Source organism: Diceros bicornis, chromosome 10, assembly GCF_020826845.1.
Source record: "Diceros bicornis minor isolate mBicDic1 chromosome 10, mDicBic1.mat.cur, whole genome shotgun sequence".
NCBI classification, from domain to species: domain Eukaryota; kingdom Metazoa; phylum Chordata; class Mammalia; order Perissodactyla; family Rhinocerotidae; genus Diceros; species Diceros bicornis.
This window is the reverse complement of record NC_080749.1, coordinates 1,474,402-1,491,316: the sequence shown is the minus strand read 5'-3', so window position 1 is coordinate 1,491,316 and position 16,915 is coordinate 1,474,402. Positions and strand designations below refer to the sequence as shown.

Here is a 16,915-nt window from a genome sequence, read left to right as displayed (position 1 = left end):
GTGGGAGCCTTGACCGTGCTTCTATCTTTTCTTTGTCATTCTACTTTTGGAAAACTGTCCCAAGGAGACGCTCTCTCAAATGAACATTTCAGATGCAGAGATGAGTGTTTCTAGTAGTTGCGACAACTGTAAGAGCCAATGATGGGAGATGGCTGCATGGATGAGGGCATGCTCACAGGTACTGGAGCATCATACAGCCATCAAAAAGCATGTGGTAATCTTAAGTAAAAAAAAAAACACATCAATATTCAAATTCAATATTCATATGTGTGACATTATGTAAATCAAATGGGGGGGGAATCCCAAGATCTGTGTATAGAAAAAAGTTTGAGGAAAACACATCAATGTGTTTACAGTGGTTATCTTTGAGAAGGAGAACTATGGTTGATATAGCTTTTAACATTTCTGCTTTTCTAGATAGTCAAATTTTCTCAAATGTGTTCATATATATTATTTTTAAAAGGGAAAATAGATAAGAAACTAAAAATATCTCTTTTTCCTAGAAAAACAGCTTTTGGCAACTTGTCTTTCCTCTTCTGCTCCCTCTGAGGGATTATGTGAGTTTTTAAGGGGCTACTGTTACACTCGGGGAGGATGGAAGTGCCGCCAGCCTGGAGGAGTGGGCCTTGGAGAGGGACTTCTCAGGTGGTGGCTGGGGACCTCTGCCAGGGCTGGCTGCTCACCCAGGCCCCAGTGGGCCAGCTGGAGATGCAGGTCTTCGGGCCTTGGTAAAGATGTGGTGCAAACACACGATGGCCTCACTGAAAGAGGAAGCACAGTATAAGCTCCGGCCATGGAGTTCCTGCCCCTCAAAGGTCCTCTGCCCCCAATTCCCAGAAGAGCTGAGGGGCCCAGGGAGAGGGCAGGGGCTGCCACCGTCCGTGGGACTCTAGCAGCAAACACCTTTCTCAAGTGACACCTTATGTGAGAACCTCATCAGCGGGATAGACTATGTAACTTGTGGGGCCCAGTGCAGAGCAAATATGCAGGATCCCTTCTTTAAAAAATGACAAAATTTCAAGATGGTGACAGCAGAGCTCTACACCAAACACAGGCTTTCCTAAACATGGGTCACACTCCCCAGAAGCCGGCAGAGGATGGGAGCTGCTCTTGCTGCCAGCCTTCCTGGCACCCTCAGTGCCCACCTGCTGGGGTGACCCTAAAGGATCTTAGAGGAACTCAGGGCTCTAGAGAATTCAGAGGAAATGCCACTGATGATGTGAAAAAGAGCTAAGGCTTGAGACCCACTCAGAGCAGGCTCAAATCCTCCTTATGCTGCTTCTCAGCTGTGTGACCTCCAGCAAGATGCCTAACATCTCTTAACCTCAGGTCTTTCCTGGAGAATCTGAAGGTGAAATGAGGTCACCCCTGCAAGTAATGGGACAATTTGAGGGCCTGATGCAGAGAAGGTGCTCAGTAAATGCTAGCTCTCCACAACCCCATTTTGAGGGAAAACAGAAAAGCAAAAACACCCAGATTCTCCCATGCAAGTGCCCTGTCACCACCTAAAGAGCCCTGGGGAACATGCCTTCTCACTAGCAGCTTAGCACCAGGCTGAGTAATGGCCCTCTGAGCACCCCTGGCAGCCACATTTGCTGTGGCTCCCCTCCCAGCATCCTCCTCCCCACCCATGCTCCCCAGCAAGCCAGCTCCAGAACACAGCCCGAGTCTCCTCTCCAGGGTGAGCTGTAAGGATGCCAGAGAGACTTCTGCTACTTCCTGCAGCCCCCTCCCCTCCCAACTGTTCCTCCTCTGCCTCTGCTCATAACCCCCATCTCCTACCACCCTGGAGAACTGGGCACTTCCCCAGTGTGTCTGGGGTTTGAGCTGAACAGCAGAGGGGATGCCATAGGGACTCTGTCATACACCCCATTTGTGGACAGGAAAACAGGCCCAGAGAGAAAGTGTGAACCCCCCCGGGAGTCAGGGCAGCCCCAGCCTAGGAGCCTGTCCTCATCTCCCTGCCGTGGTCTCTGTCTTTCTCTGCCACATCAGATGCCCCTCCCTGGTCCCATTGTCCACGTGTGCTCTCTGCTCCCTCCTCTGTGATGACCCAGCACTTTGGCTGTTGGAGGCCCCTGGTGTTGTCCTCCTCGGGGATGTGTCACAGGGGGCTGTCCCCTCTCCCAGCAGTGTGTTGCCTGAGGGCAAACCCCCACCCTGGGGTCTCACTCCCTCAGTACAACAAGAGCAGGAGTGGAAGGTGCTGAATGGGTGCAGAGACATCCCTGAGCTGTGTGGCAGACGTTCAAAGATAGTAGCTTAGGAAATCACAAACACGCCACAGAGCCAGCTCTGCTCCCTTTTCAGGGCACGTGGCTTTGTCCCTCAAGGCCACTTGCTGAACCGCAGGATGAATGGGCTCTGACAATTGAGTGAATGGAGCACTTGGAAAGCAAAATGGGACAGTTACCCGCTCTCCACTTCTGGGTTGCTAAAACTGCCACGGCCTGTGCTTGAAGAGCGGCTGAAAATATCTAATGGAGAAATATGCATTGCTGTTGCAGGCTTTTCTATTTTTTCGATTCTCTGAGACCCTTGGCACATGAAAAACTGGCTGTTCTTGGATCTGAACTCTAAAGAGCTAAGGGAATCACACACAGGCTCGTGGAGAGCTCAGAGACACGTGAATACCCAGTCAGCACCCTTACTGTCCTGATGTCGTCACCCTCATGCCAGTCTGCTGTCTTTGCCAGTTCTGGTATCTGCACGTGGTATCCTTTTCTCTTTAGGCTGGAGGGATGTGTGTGTGTGTGTGTGTGTGTGTGTGTAAGACTAGTCTGTATGTAAAACTGATGGCGCCCTTCTCAGATACGTCTACAAGACATCTACTCCTCAGGGACAAGAGCAAAAACCAGATGCCGTCAGGTCAGGCACTCTGCTCCCTGCATAGGCAACACTGGCAGTCTGGGAATCTGATTTAAGGATCGGGCCAGGTTGGCAAAGCTCTGGAAAGCTGTGAGCCTGGGGACCCTGCAGAAGCCTTGGACCATGGCCCAACCCTGCTACAAACCAGTGTCAGGATGGTGGCAGGAGCCCCAGCCCCACTGAGATCGCAGAGGCCTCCTTTCCCTTATCCTGCAGGTCCCTTCAGGGGATGCATTTGCTTTGGATCTGGGTTTGCTTGGCTGACATCAGGGCCTGCTCAGCTGACCCTTCTCAACGATGTCCATGGAGAGTTTGGAATTTGGCTTACACCCCAACTCGCCAGCTAGAGTCCAGCTCTGTCTGCCCAACTGGGTCAATGCCTGGTGTCTCAGCTGAGCCCTGCCCACTTTCCACCCCACAGTCTGACCTTCTTGGCCCATCAGAGGCAAACCCTCATTTGTCACACTCCTTAGCAGCACTGCTCATAGGCTCCTGCCACACCCCAGTCCCCTCTCTGGAGACAGTGTCTTTAATCCAGAATGCATTTAGTCAGTGCAGTCATTGGTGGAGGAATTAGTCCTGGGTTTTCTCTCTTTTGTTAGCAAAGTTTTGCTAAAGATCTCTGTACTTCTTGCTTTTCAAACAGCTGCCACACAACTCAGTTCTCTCTCCTTCCTCCATTCCCTCTGGCCTCTTCCAAGCCTAAGAGATGCCCATCTCTGTCTCCCTTTGTGCCAATCCTGTCAGCATGTCCTGATGGAGTCTCTGTGGTGGGCACCAAGCTGGGCACGGGTGAGACACAGCCAGAGGTGGATAAGTCAGATCCCTTCCCTGGAGGAGCTTCCAGCCTAAGAAGAGAGTCAGATACCCACAGAGGTAACTTATACTCCAACAAGGTGCACACCTCCTGCAGTGGGAGGGTCTCACCATGGAAGCCACAAGCGCTACCCAGAGGTTTTGCAGGACAAAACAGGATCCCAACTGCGCTGGCCCCGTGGTGTAGCAGTTAAGTGCACGAGCTCCGCTGCTGGCGGCCCGGGTTCAGATCCCGGGCCAGCACCGATGCACCTCATGTCAGGCCATGTTGTGGTGTCATCCCATATAAAAGTGGAGGAACATGGGCACAGATGTTAACCCAGGGCCAGTCTTCCTCAGCAAAAAGAGGAGGATTGGCATGGATTTTAGCTCAGGGCTTATCTTCCTCACAAAGAAAAAAAGGAGCCCAGCAAGTGTGTTATAGAATGGAAGGAATTGGAGCAGAGGGGATGGTGTGAACAAAGATGCAGGGTATGACAGGGTGTTGAGTGCAGGACAGCAGGGTTGGGGATGGCAGGAGGAACATGGGAAATAGGACTCAAGGCACAGAGTGGGCCCTGCAGAGGGGCTGACTGGGGAGGGGTCAAGGCGGCCCTCTCCATGTCAAAGTTGGTTTGCAAACCTGATTCCATGGCTACAGCTTTACCTTAAACCCTGAACTAAAGATCTCTGCAGTTTCTTGCAGAGTCAGGCTTGCAGGATTCTGAGTGCTACCAAGTCAGTAAAATATCACCACCATCTCTAAACTCCTACCCTGCCCTTTAGAGCTGCCTGAGCCATCCCAACTTACTTCCAATCATAAATGGGAGAAAAATAACTATTAAAACAATGAAATGGTGCCAAACTGAAGGTTCTAGAGGAGGGGAGGATTCTTCTCAGAGGAGGATGCTCCCTTTGTTTTAGATGGTCCTTGGAGCTTTTTGGTTACAAAAGATAAGGCCCAAGAGGGCTGTTTAGATGGAAAAGAAGAGACTAAGCAGAGCTGGATAGTTTTGCTTAATAAATTTTGTGCAGACTTTTGTTTGAGTATGCTCTCCCGTTACCTCTAGGGAGACATGGCTGTGGGTTGGGGCTCCAGGGATGGAAAGTATACATGGAGTAGAGACAGGGCCAATGTCCTTGATGTGTGACCTGTCCACAGCCCGCTTAGAAGGGCCTAATGCCTGGTTTCAGGCTCTGTTGTTGTTGCCTTGAAATTCTTAAGAGCCTTGCATTTTCATTTTGCACTGGACCCAGCAAAGTATTTAGCTGGTCCTGAAGAAAGTGTATACAAGGGTATATTGGTAAAGGATTAATGACCAGCTCTCTAAAAAAAAAACTCTGACTGGTAGCACTGGCTGATTTCCATGGTGTAAACATTCCAACCTTGGCCCATTTTAAGCTACCAAAGGGCGAATAACAAGCTTGAAAGAGTCTTGAAAATTTCACAACAAACTTGCAAATTGGTATAAGCCAGCTCCAGCACATCACTGGACGGGGGCGAGGGTCTTGGCAGATAAAGAGATTATGAACACCCCCACCACCAACAAAACGGTGTTGGAAGCATGTGGAGAGAGGCCAGTGTGAGGAGAGGAGGTCAGCAAGAAATCCGTGTAGCAGGAAAGGCTGAGTGACAGAAGGGCAAGGATGTCTTCTATTCACCTTTAAGCCATTTTCTGTTTCAGTACTGCAAACACCTTCTACTGTATCTAAGCCTTTCAGAAAGTCTGGTCTATACTTGGCTTGTGTCAGAGGCTTGGGGACTGAAAGAGGAGCCAGTTGGGTGTCATTAGGTCTTTCCTGGATACTCTGGTTGTCCTCCTGGGACAGGGCAGGACTGTACTTCCCAAGCCCCTGAAGTTGAGTGTGTTCAAGTGACTCACTTTGTCCAATGAAATGTGAGCAGTGCTGTCAGGCACCATTTGCCACGTTGCTTCCCCTGCCACGGGACTGGTGAATTTCCTGATTGTGGGAGACCCATCAGCCTGTGACCCTGACTCTGAGTGAGAATGTTGTGGAGCGGAACCCACAATGGACACACAGTGTGAGAGAAAAAGCAATCTTTGTTGTTTTAAGCCACTGAGACTTGGGGGCTGTTTGTAATTGCAGCAGAATCTAGCTCCACCTGATGGACACAAGGAGTGCCCACACGGGGGTAAGGAGCAGTCAAGACCGAGTGAAGACAGCCACTGTGAGAAGTGATACAAGAAGCCAGGAGAGCAGAATTAGAAGCCAGACGTGGCCATGAAAATGGAAGACCCTAAAAATCCTCAGGAATAAGTGGGATGGGGCTTGAGGAATTTTTCTGACTATCAGGTGGACCATGAGAGCTTGAGGCCATCCAGCTGACACAGTGGTTCCCGAACATGCACCTTTTATCTGGCTCGTCTCCCCAGCAAGGAAGGAATAAGTTGTGGGGCAGCCACAGGCCAAGGATCTGCAGCCAGGAGACCCAAGGTTAAGCCTGGATTCTAGCAGTGGAAGTGACCTTGGAGTGACCTTGGATAAGTCCTCCCTCTTCTGTGGACCTCTGAGTTCTCAGATCCCTCCCAGCTCTGACTTTCTAAGACACTCTATCTTTGTCACGGGCGTCACTCATCACTTACTTGGCTTCTCAGTGCCTCCTGCCTACCTGATGGCCTACTACCTGGGAAATGGGCTCTGTTTCACCCTCCTAAAGCCCCTCCAGAGCACACAGGTGTCCTCTGCCCTGCAGGATGTGGATGTGTGTGTGTGAGTGAGAGTGAGTGAGAGTGAGAGAGAGTGAGAGACAGTGAGAGAGAGAGACTACAGCCAGAAGGCTTTACCAAGCTGATCTTTCAGTCTTCTTAAAGAAATCCTTTGCCCTGGAGAGTAATGCACTCAGTTGAAAACGTTGCTCCAAATTCCCACCAAACAGGCCTCTGCTGCCACACTGACAAACACACACACACACACACACACTTTCACTCAAAACTGACCAGTTTTGTGCTCCCCAGCACCAGAGAGGGCCCTGCCTTTTGCACCCACCCCTTCTCTGGCCTACCAACACCTGAAACCTTTCAAGGCCATATGCGACATGAACCCACACCTTCTTTGGCCATAAAATGACTCATTTTCTAGCTGGGTTCACACCGCAAACTCTATTATGGCACCAATCACACTCTACCCCAATCAGACCTTAAGGGTAGTCCTGATGCCCATTCATTCATCAAGCCCTTACAGAGTACCTACTATGTGTGAGGCAGAAGGGACAGAGTGATAAAGGACACCCCTGCTTTCAAGGAGGTCTCACCAGGCCGGGTTGGGGACAGACACCCAAGGACCTGGCTCTGACATGGCATGCTGAGGGTGGGAAAGCCGTGGGAGCAGGGGGCAAGGAGAACATTCTGGGATGAGAGTCCCCAGGAGGAGGCATTCGAGCTTGGTAGGATCCCACCAGGCAGGGAAGCGTGGGGGTGGCAGGGGCACTCCAAACAGAAGCCCCAGCATGTGCAAAGGCCAAGATGTGCACAGCTCATGACCAGGGAGCACTGGCTGGATCCCCAAGTGATGAGGGAAGAGGAGCCTGGGGAAGAGGATGAGGCAGTGGTCAGCTGATCTTAGGCAGTTAGTGAATGAGTGAGTGAGTGAATGAATGACACCCGACACCCTTGATCATGAAGCCACTAACCTGGTGCTGGTCCCTAGACCTATTCCCTGGTCCCTAACAAGGACTCAGCTTGGTTTCAGGGATATGTGTAGGGCTAGGATAGATCTCAGAGTGAACCAGATGGTTTAGACTCGGGACAAGCCCCCATCCCAGGAGTGACATGGGAAGAGGCTATGAGAAGAGTGGCAAGACTAGCAAGTAGACAAGGAGACGTGGGTTCTAGTCCTGGCTCTGCCACCTCCCAGCTGTGTGAGCTTGGGCAGATGACTTGAGTTCTCTTAGTCCCCTTCCTCATTCAATCCTATGATTATAGCTATGGGGACTGACTAAGGAAGCATGTCTGACAGTGCCTGGTGCAGGGTAGAGGAGGTGTATGGAATCTGAAACTTTTGTTCAACCTCAAGTTCCGAGCTGACGTGACCATCAGTTCAGAGCTTGGCAGCGGCACCATAAGGTGGAATTGGCAACTTCAGATCTTTGAACATTCCAGGCAGAGCTGGCTTCAAAGTCATGTGATGGGGTCTTATGCTCAGAAGGCCCCATGCTTGGGGCTTCAAGTTCCGCAGTTGCAACCTTGTAGTTCTTAACCATTTCTCTTTTAATTTGTTTTCATGAGTAACATCTGATGGAACAATGGAGCACACCCCAGGGGCTTGGAGCCTCAGCCCCCATGTGTTCCTGCCTCCTGCTGCCTCACTGGGATGGTCTCTCAGCTGCTTGCTCCCCACATGCTGGCACCCCAGAACCCATGACCTCCTCTACCCTCTCTCTGGGAGCAAATGGGTCTAGTCAGCAAGGAAAACTCACATCCCTCCGTGAGTCACCCTCAACCCTCTTCAGGAGCCTCGGTGTAGGTGCAGTAAGAGTGGGTGCAGTGCAATCCCGATGGTGTCTCAGGGCAGGGTGAGGGACAATGCCTGGGCACTAGGTGGGTGACTCAGCAGGGACATCTTGCCCACCCCTCATCTAGGTACCAAGTGTATCATGGCACAGAGGTTAGAGGAGGTTGGAGGTTGAAATTGGGGGGGCGCCTGTCTGCCATGGGTGGGTTGGTGGGCTGTGAGAAGGGGAGGTCGACTTCCCCGACTCCACCCAGGGCCTTGCATTTTTCCCTTGCCTCAGGCCCTACAAATCATGCAGCCGACCCTCGTTAGAATCTATGTTTCCATTTTCCCATCCTCAGCTCAGAGTCCACGGTCCTCGTGTGACGTGGCCAAATGGCTCTGAGCATCTGGTGAACATGCTTGGATCTCTGGGGGACAAGAAGGCAGTGTCCTTCTTGAGGGGGGAGAGGCAATCACATCATTCGGCGCTGGGGTAGACAGCTGGTGAGGGGCGTCTAAGGGACAGAGAGCCAGCGCCTCCCAAGCTTTAATGTAAATGGCAATCGACTGAGATGTTGTGAAAGTGCAGATTCTGATTCCGGAGGTCTGGGCAGGGCCTGAGATTCTGCATTTCCAACATGCTCTTGCTTCATGGACCACATTTTGAGTAGTGAAGTTCTAGAAGGCTTAACTTAGCAACAGCATGGCCTCCAGACCAATGAGCCTGGAGCCGGTGAGCCCCTGTAGGAGCTCTTATGACAGGCAGAGAGAACGACTGCTTGGAACTGAGCCAGGAGCCCACACTATGATGACCTACCAGGACCCTGTGTCCCCGGACTCTTCAGCTGATAATGTGGGGATGCTTACTCAATGTGGTCATCAGCAGAGTAAATAAAAACTCGCCCATAAATAACCTCACTCAATCCTCACACCCTTGTCAGGCAAGTATAAAAAGGCTGTTTTATAGATGAAGGAATGGACGCATAGAGGATGGGGGGGGCGCACTCCAAGTTGCAACTGTCAAGTTGCAACTGTCAAGTGGCAGATCTGAACTCAGATCTGACTAAGGCCCTTCCCTCTCTGCCAGCATCACTAAATTTACTTTTGGAGACTGGCTTAGCTGTGGCTGGAAGCTTGTCCCCGCTGCCGGTCATGTGCCCCCCCGATCCTGCTGAAGCCTGGAGTGTGAGGTGTTGGGCCTGTGCCCTGGGCACCCTGGCCACCCTCTTCTGCACCCCTCGTCAGCAGTCACCTCTGCCTTCAGCCACTCTATATTGATCTCCCCATTCTCGATCTGCTGCCGTAGCTGCTTGGCCACTGTCTTCTCATCTCCACGATCTGCAGCAGGTGCAGGTACTTCTGCATCAGTGCTTAGTGCTCCCTGGCCAGGGTCTGGGAGCTGTGGACAGACAGACGTGGTAAGACACTGCCTTCTTGTCCCCCAGAGATCCAAGCAGAAGTGGGGCTCCCCCACTGACTGCTATTAGAAGATCCTGACTCCCAGACATGGTGCACAGGGACTTGACCTGGCTGCTGTGCTGTTATTGACTGCTCTGGCTCCTTCTCCAACTCCTGTCTCACACTCTGACCTCTGGTTCCTCTAACTGATCCTGTTCTCTCCCCTCCCCCTCCAATCCACCCCCCCGGGCCTTTGTACAGGCTCGCTTTCTTGTTAGGGGTAATGCATCCGGTAACTTTAACTTAGAGTCAATGCTCAAATGGAACAACAAAGCCTGGATGACAGCACATCTGTTTAGTACATCGTTCACTGAATATTTTGAACTCACTGTTGAGACCTACTGCCCAGAGAAAGAGATTCCTTTCAAAATACTACTGCTCACTGGTAAGTGCTATGGTTGCCATGGAGAGACTGATGCTGGTGTATGTCCCCCTCCACACACACACAGAAGTTAGCAAAAGTCTTATGACTCACATAATAGACGTCTCTGAGGAGAGCAGGGCCAAAATCACAAGCAGCTCTGAAATGGCTTGAGGGAGCAAGGAAAGAAACCAGGCCTGGGTTTTTATCGTGGTTGGAGGTTTTAAAGAAAAAATATTCAATGACACTTGTCAAAAATGGTAAGGCATATTTTATTCAGAACCACTGCAATATGTAGAGACCACTGTGATGGGATTCACAGCTGGGGAGAAATGAGATTGGGCTCGACTTTGAATGCAGCATGGGCAAGTGAGCATTCACGGCCAGGCAGCATGGTAGGGGTCAGGAGATGGAAAATTACTAAGAGAAAAAACAAGTGTTGGGGTTTATAGCTAACCTGACCTAACAGGATTATTACCGAAGCCAGGCCAGAGTTATCAGACACCACCTGAGGGATGGTGGGGGACGTGGAGGAGCCCAAGCAGATCTCGAGGGTGATCAGATCTATGGGTGTGGGTTCTGCTTAAACTGACTTAGCAAGGTTCTTACTAAAACTGGATTTTACAAGGAAGTGCACAGACAAACCTAGGAAAAGGTTCAGGATCCTGACTAAAGTTTGGTCAAAGCAAGAAATCTTTGCCAGGGTTGAGACCAGGGCGAGAGTTCTGCACACATACAGGGGCTTGTGTGGTTGGATCCGAAGCCAATGCCAGAGAAGGGAGACTCTGGACTTGCTTTTCAGCTTGTCCAGGTGTGGACATGAGGGGAAGAGGGAGAGGAGAGGCGTAAGCTGTCAGCACACATCAAAAAGTGCGGAGTCTGACTGCTCATTACAAGGACAAACATGCAAAGAAAAGCATGCATTCGCAATGGCTTGTTTTTATATAAAGAAACACTAACAGAAGCTCAAGAACGATCAGAACTGTGCACTGGGGGTGGCTGGAGTAAGTGCTGCCATCTTGCTGTCCTGTAGGCCACGGGGACCAGTTCCACATCCCATAGAGTATTGCCCAGAGCTCTACCCTCGTGGTGGTCCCACTCAGGGGTGGTGAGGAGGGGGACGGAGCCTGGGGGTGCAACAGCCTGAGGCCTGAGATGGTGTTCGCTGTGCGGCCACGATCTGCTCCCATTGGCCAGGCAACGAGGAGAAACCACCGTCTCCTTCCTCAGGTAACTGGCCGCCACTGCCCAGTCAGCCCCCCATGAGGTCCAGCCTGAGGTGGGCAGCACTTTGTACTCGGGGCCTGTCCAGCAGGTGAGTCAGCGCTGGGTGCTGTGTAGCTGTGGTCTGCGCCACCGTCTCTGCTCGGGGCACCTCGGGCCACCATGGCCACCCCACAGCCACCAGCGCCCACCTTATGGCCTCCACCACCCTCTCACCCCCACCCTACAGCCACCCTGCTCTCCACTGATTTGGGCTAGTGTCAACAATGTCAAGTAACAGGATAGTCAGGAAACGCTCTTCCTTAGGTCACTATCTTCTTGGATTTGCTGTGACTTTTCTGCTCTTTTGATGGCAGGGAGCCTGCCTTGATCTCTGCAATCATGAATGTGGCTGAGCAAATGCAGCTTGTACCTGCTGGATGGATACACCTCCCAGATGCTCTGTTGCTAGAAGGTTCCTGGCAGTGCAGGGAAAGGTGGCTCTGCAGGTGGAGGTGAGTGCTGGAGAGGTGTCTGACAGCATCCTGGGCAGAGCAGGTCAAGGCCCACTCCTCATGGGAAGGCTGACCCTGTGGACTTGGACTCAGACAGCATCCTGGGAGGAGCAGGGTTCAGCCCACTCCTCAAGGGGAGATTTACACTTGGGACTCTGCATCTGACAGCATCCTAGGTGGAGCAGGGCGAGGCCCACTCCTCACGGGGAGGCTGACCCTGCAGACTGGGCATCTGACAGCATCCTGGGGGAGCAGGGCACGGTCCACTCCTCATAGGGAGGCTGACCATGTGGACTTGGATTCTGCATCTGACAGCATCCTGGGTGGAGGAGGGCACGGCCCACTCCTCACCGGGAGGCTTACCTCGGGGACTCGGTGAAGGGGCTCCTCTCTACACATCGTCCTTGGGCTCCTACAGCAGGGTGAGGGGTTTGCTTTCCCCCTGGCCTGGCTCCCTTCATGAGGGCTTCTGGAATTCAGCTAGTTCAATGAATCCTTTCCTGTGGACTCCACACTGGAGGTCCCAGAACAGTGCGCTGAAGACATTCTACTTTGAAAACCTCCTGGCAGATCATTTTGTTTCATGTTGCAGGTTGTTATTGAATTTTGAAAGACCTGAATGCCACTTGTTGTCTGTAGTCTTATTGAAGGTTTACAGTGGTTTGTTCTAATTTGGAAGTTGTTACAATCTATCCAAAGAACTAGTAACATGAGCTTGTTTCAGAGGTCAGCCACCCTGCTTTCTTGACGGTTTCCTGCAGAGCCTGTGTCCCAAAAGTTTTGTTACTGTTTTTGAGAATGAGGCAAAGCCCTGCAGAGAAGGTGGCTCTTGGCATGTGTCATGGTCTAATGTGGTCTGGGGGCAAATGAGGTAGGGGTCCTTTGGTAAATAGTCACAAAGCATTGAGAAAGGTTAGAAAGTCATGTTGCTTGGAACTCCCTGAGGACCTAGTATCCACCTCGTCTGGTCCACAGTGGCCTCAGGGGGGTTAGATGACCTCAAGTGGAACAGAAAGCCCTCGGGACAGACCCCCCCCAACTCCCCACGTGCAGTTTGGTCTAAATAGAGATTTTACCTTAATGAGGAGAAGAGATTATGAAGTGTCTTGGTCAGTACCTTGCAGGGGCTGGTTGACTTGTACAGGAAGCAGCTTTCCTCCTTGTAGTGGGAGGACAGGAGTAATACAGATCCACAGCTCTTGGGGTTGACCTCCCCTTGGCGGTGGTCTCGCATCCTCAGCTGCTTGAGCAGAGCTGGGGCCAGGCGCCCTGCTGGGTGCCTGGGAGGCTCTGCTGGCCAACACCTGGCCTGGCTTTGAAATAGGGGGACCAACCCTCCCCGTTTTAGCACCCAAAGTCTTGTATCCTAGGGACAGCAGGAGGATTGGGCAGCCATGAGCTTCTAAGAACTATTTCTGAGGCTTCTTGAAGCCTTTCCTGTTGTCTTGATGCCATCCTGTGTTATCTGCCAGAACGTCTGTGTCCCTACAGGGCACTTACCACAGCCTGGGAGGAGGTCCTCACCTTCCTTCCTTCTCTGCCCTACAGACGGTCACCTCCTTAAGTTAGACAGTGGGTCTTTCATGTTTCTATTCCAGTAATAAGTTGCAAGCAGGTGTTCCTTAAATCTTTACTAAAGGTTTAAATGGGCAAAGTGGCTACAGGTGTGGGTGTTCCCAAAAACACTTGTTTTGCTTTTATAGCTGATTATTTTAGGGGGAAACATTTAATTCTTTCTTTCTAATTACTTTTTCATTTATCCTTGCAGGCTCCACATAATGGGCTCAAAACATCTGGTCCAGTGGTTAAAAGCTGTTCACAGGGGTGACTGGACCCCACTAAGCATTCTTTCGTCTGTAGTGAATATTTCACCAAAAACAGCTCTAGGAAAGGCTGGAGGATCAGTACTATGTGCTCAAGCCATGGCCACGCCCTCCATCTTCCACTTGACCGAGAAGTGGGGGCTGAAGGCCACGGCCGCTCCAGGAGAAAGGACACTAGGAAGGCCACCGGGGGCCTGAGGAACATGTGCGTGAAGCAGATGGGAAAGGAGTTTCAGGTTTATTGTGGTCCTTGAGGGAAAAGCTGAGGGCCCAGCCGTGGTCCCGCAAGTGGAAGTAAACCGCTCTGCAGGGTGAACACGCACCCAGTGCCGCCCAGGAAGCTGCCAGTCAGGATTGGGCGCAATCTCTGGAAGGAACTCCAGGAGACAGTGTGGCCTCCACAGCATTAGGCAGCCAAGGAGATGCAAACACGTCTGCTGTAGATGCTGGTGATGAGACCCCCTCTTCCCAGCCAGGGCCTGCTGGGTAAGAGTGGCATTTCCGTGGATGACTTTATCCCTCAGGATCGGGGCGTGTAGATTTATTGGCTGGCTTCCTTCTTACAGTTTCTTCTCAGAGCACACTCAAGAGAGGCCATCTGTCCCTTGAGAGGCTGTTGACCAAAAGAGGCTGAAGAAGGATGTGGAGCCCAGCTGCAGCGGGACCAGCCTGGGGCCTGATGAGAGCTTGGCCCAGAACCCCCAAGTTCATCATTCACAATGATGCCTCAGAAACCCTCCCAGAGCCCCTCCACCCTCCGACGGATGTCACCCTGAAGCCAGCCGCAGAAGCTGTGCGGGGCGAGCACAGCAACACCGGCCCCACGTCCCTCAGCTGAGTCATCCTGTCAGCACTGGGGGCCCAAGATCTCCTCGACTGCTGCACTCCTACTGCTTCTGCTCCAGGGGGAACAGGAGCACGGGTGCCGCCTGCGGGAGCAGGTGGAGAAGAACGGTGAGCTGAAGAGGGGCAGCCGCCGACAACCAGGTGCACAAGCTGCAGGAGGAGCTGGACGAGCTGAAGGGAGGGGCTCCCTGCCTTAGCAGCCTGCTGCCCCCCGCCGAGGTCAGTCCCGGTGCTCGGGGCTCCCCCACTGCCTGCTCATCATGAGGGGTTTCCTGCTCCGCAGCAGATGGCCCCTGAGCACTTCTGTGTGCAGCATGCCTGCTGCTGTCTTGGGAGAAGGCTCTGCTGGTAGCTGCCCCTTGTAGACAGGGAGCCCAGGTTGCAGAGCTCACCCCGCTCGCTCTAGGGTGCTCCAGAGGCAGCGGTAGTTGTCAGGGTTTAGCAGGTGGGGAAGGAGGCATTGCAGGTCTGCTGGGAAAGCCAGACCTATGCAATGAATGGTTCCTGGATGGTTGGTTTTCCACTTGAACAGGAGAAAATCAGCTTCTGTTGCATCCCTCAAACAAATGTAAATTCCAATGAGTTAGGATCTAAATGTGAAATAAAATCGACATAGCAACTATTAGAACAGTTACAGGAGACTCTTAAAGTCATGGGGGGGTTCTTTCCCTTCATGTTTTAATGAATATCCTTGAACTGAAGTCATTTTGAACATTTTAATAATTTCTTTAAAATTTGAAACATCTTTTTGAGTAGAATACATTCTCTTTTGTAAAAATTAAAACACTCCAGAAATATACAAGCTAACAAGTGGTAAAAACTCCTATTTCTCACATACCTCCCAACTTTTATTCCTTGTTGGTAGTAAAATTTGGTGTGTAATCTCCTAGACTATTTCCTGTGCTTTACATACATATTTCTCTACCTGTACAAATAGGTTGGAATATTGTTGGTGTGTTTATTGGCTACATTTCTGATTTTCCTGCTCTTTTACAGTTTAGTCCTTATAAACATTGGTTTCTCGATATTCCTTATGTATTGAGGGTACCATCTTTTGCCTGTTATACACCCATGGAGAACATTTCCCTACCACATTGTTCATTTAATCTGGATCAGTGCTTGTCTTCCCAGATGTCAGTAACACTTCAGGAGGGAAACGGCTCTATATGACAGGCTGTTCAGGACCTCCCGGACCCCCAGGGCAACAACCATTAAGAAAACACAAAGCAAGAAACAAAACCCATCCTGCGTGTTTCCAGATGCATCCCGGGGGAAGGACAGCTCCAGTCGAGGACCGCTGATGTCCTGGTCAGAGTTATCCCCTATGTTCTCCTATCACGTTAAAGCTGTTTCTGTAGTTTCTTGTACCTGATGCCTTTGTCTGTTCCTCTTGGTCAGATTGCGCAAGGTTTCTCACTGGTACAGGTCTTTCCAGACAGTCAGCCCTTGACTCCATTGCTCAGGTCTACATTGTTGTTCCTGTCTTGTGAATCCTCACTTCATTCTGCTGATGTTGGTTTTATTGTGGTGTTGTTCTGGCTCCTGGAGGGAAGTGCTCAGCTTCTTCGTGTACAGTTGATATTCCCTGATACCTGCAGTGGAGGCTGTGTCCCTTCTTCTGTTCCTTTGTCCCTACGCCATAGATTTGTCTCATGCTCCTCTCATTGCTATTCATTTCTAAAGAGGTTGTCCTGTCTGTCTGGATTCCCTCTTTAACCTGAGAGATTTCGAAGGGTTTGGATAGATTTTCAAGTGGATAGGTTGGGGGAGGGGAGCCAATATTTTGTGATTATTTTTTACTTTTATTGTTTTAAGGTCCGGTAATATGGTCACATAGATTTCTGCTTTTTGGACTCTTTAGAGATTTCACTGTGGCTTAGCACACAGTCCATTGTGGTGACTGTTTCATTGTGGTTTGAGAAGAATGTTTCCTCTCCACTAGTTGCTTATGTTGTTGTCCCTTGGGCTGAGTCTAGATCTAGCTTTTTTGTGTTCATCATCAGATCTGTTTCCTAACTTACTGTATCACTTGACTTGTGGATTTCTAAGAGAGGTAAGGTAGGTTTCCCTGTGATTCTTGAGATGCCTGTGTCTTATTGTTTGTCCAGTTTTGCTTTATGTTTCAAGACCATATTGTTAGGTGTATAAGTGTTCCTGACAGTTATCAACACAGAGAACCCCTTTTTGTCCCATTTAAAGTCTTATTTCTTTATCTCCTTATTTTCAACCATATTATATACCTTTATTTTATAACTATATTTTAACTCAACTCGAGAGCCTTCATCTTTTTATAGAGCAATTTGATCCATTTACAATTGTGATTATCAATAAATTGGAAGTTGAGTCTACCATTTAATTTAATTTTTAATTTGTTAGGCTTTCTCATGATTTTTCTATTCTTCTAGTGGGTGTCTTTCAGCTTTTAGGAACAACGATTTCTGCCTCTCTTTCTGTAAATGCTTAGAATCGATCAGTTCCTGTGTTCTACACTCCCAACTCATCACCTTCCACTCCCTAGCTCGAGACTGTCTGATCTTACTTAGTTCTATGTTCTTATTTTCCCCATCAAGCAACGATGGTTATATGCAAGT

At 50.5% G+C, this 16,915-nt stretch overlaps 1 protein-coding gene and 1 long non-coding RNA gene across 2 annotated transcripts in view; both read left to right on the top strand.

Moving 5' to 3' along the window:
* The window catches only part of LOC131410581 (uncharacterized), a 189,955-nt gene extending 176,351 nt beyond the window's left edge, over window positions 1-13,604 (top strand). The window contains exons 2-3 of the long non-coding RNA XR_009221337.1: window positions 11,518-11,655; window positions 13,424-13,604. This is a non-coding gene — a long non-coding RNA (uncharacterized LOC131410581). The remainder of the gene's footprint in view (window positions 1-11,517; window positions 11,656-13,423) is intronic.
* LOC131410574 (ral guanine nucleotide dissociation stimulator-like) overlaps window positions 1-16,915 on the top strand; it is a 148,519-nt gene that overhangs the window by 106,789 nt on the left and 24,815 nt on the right. The window lies entirely within an intron of this gene.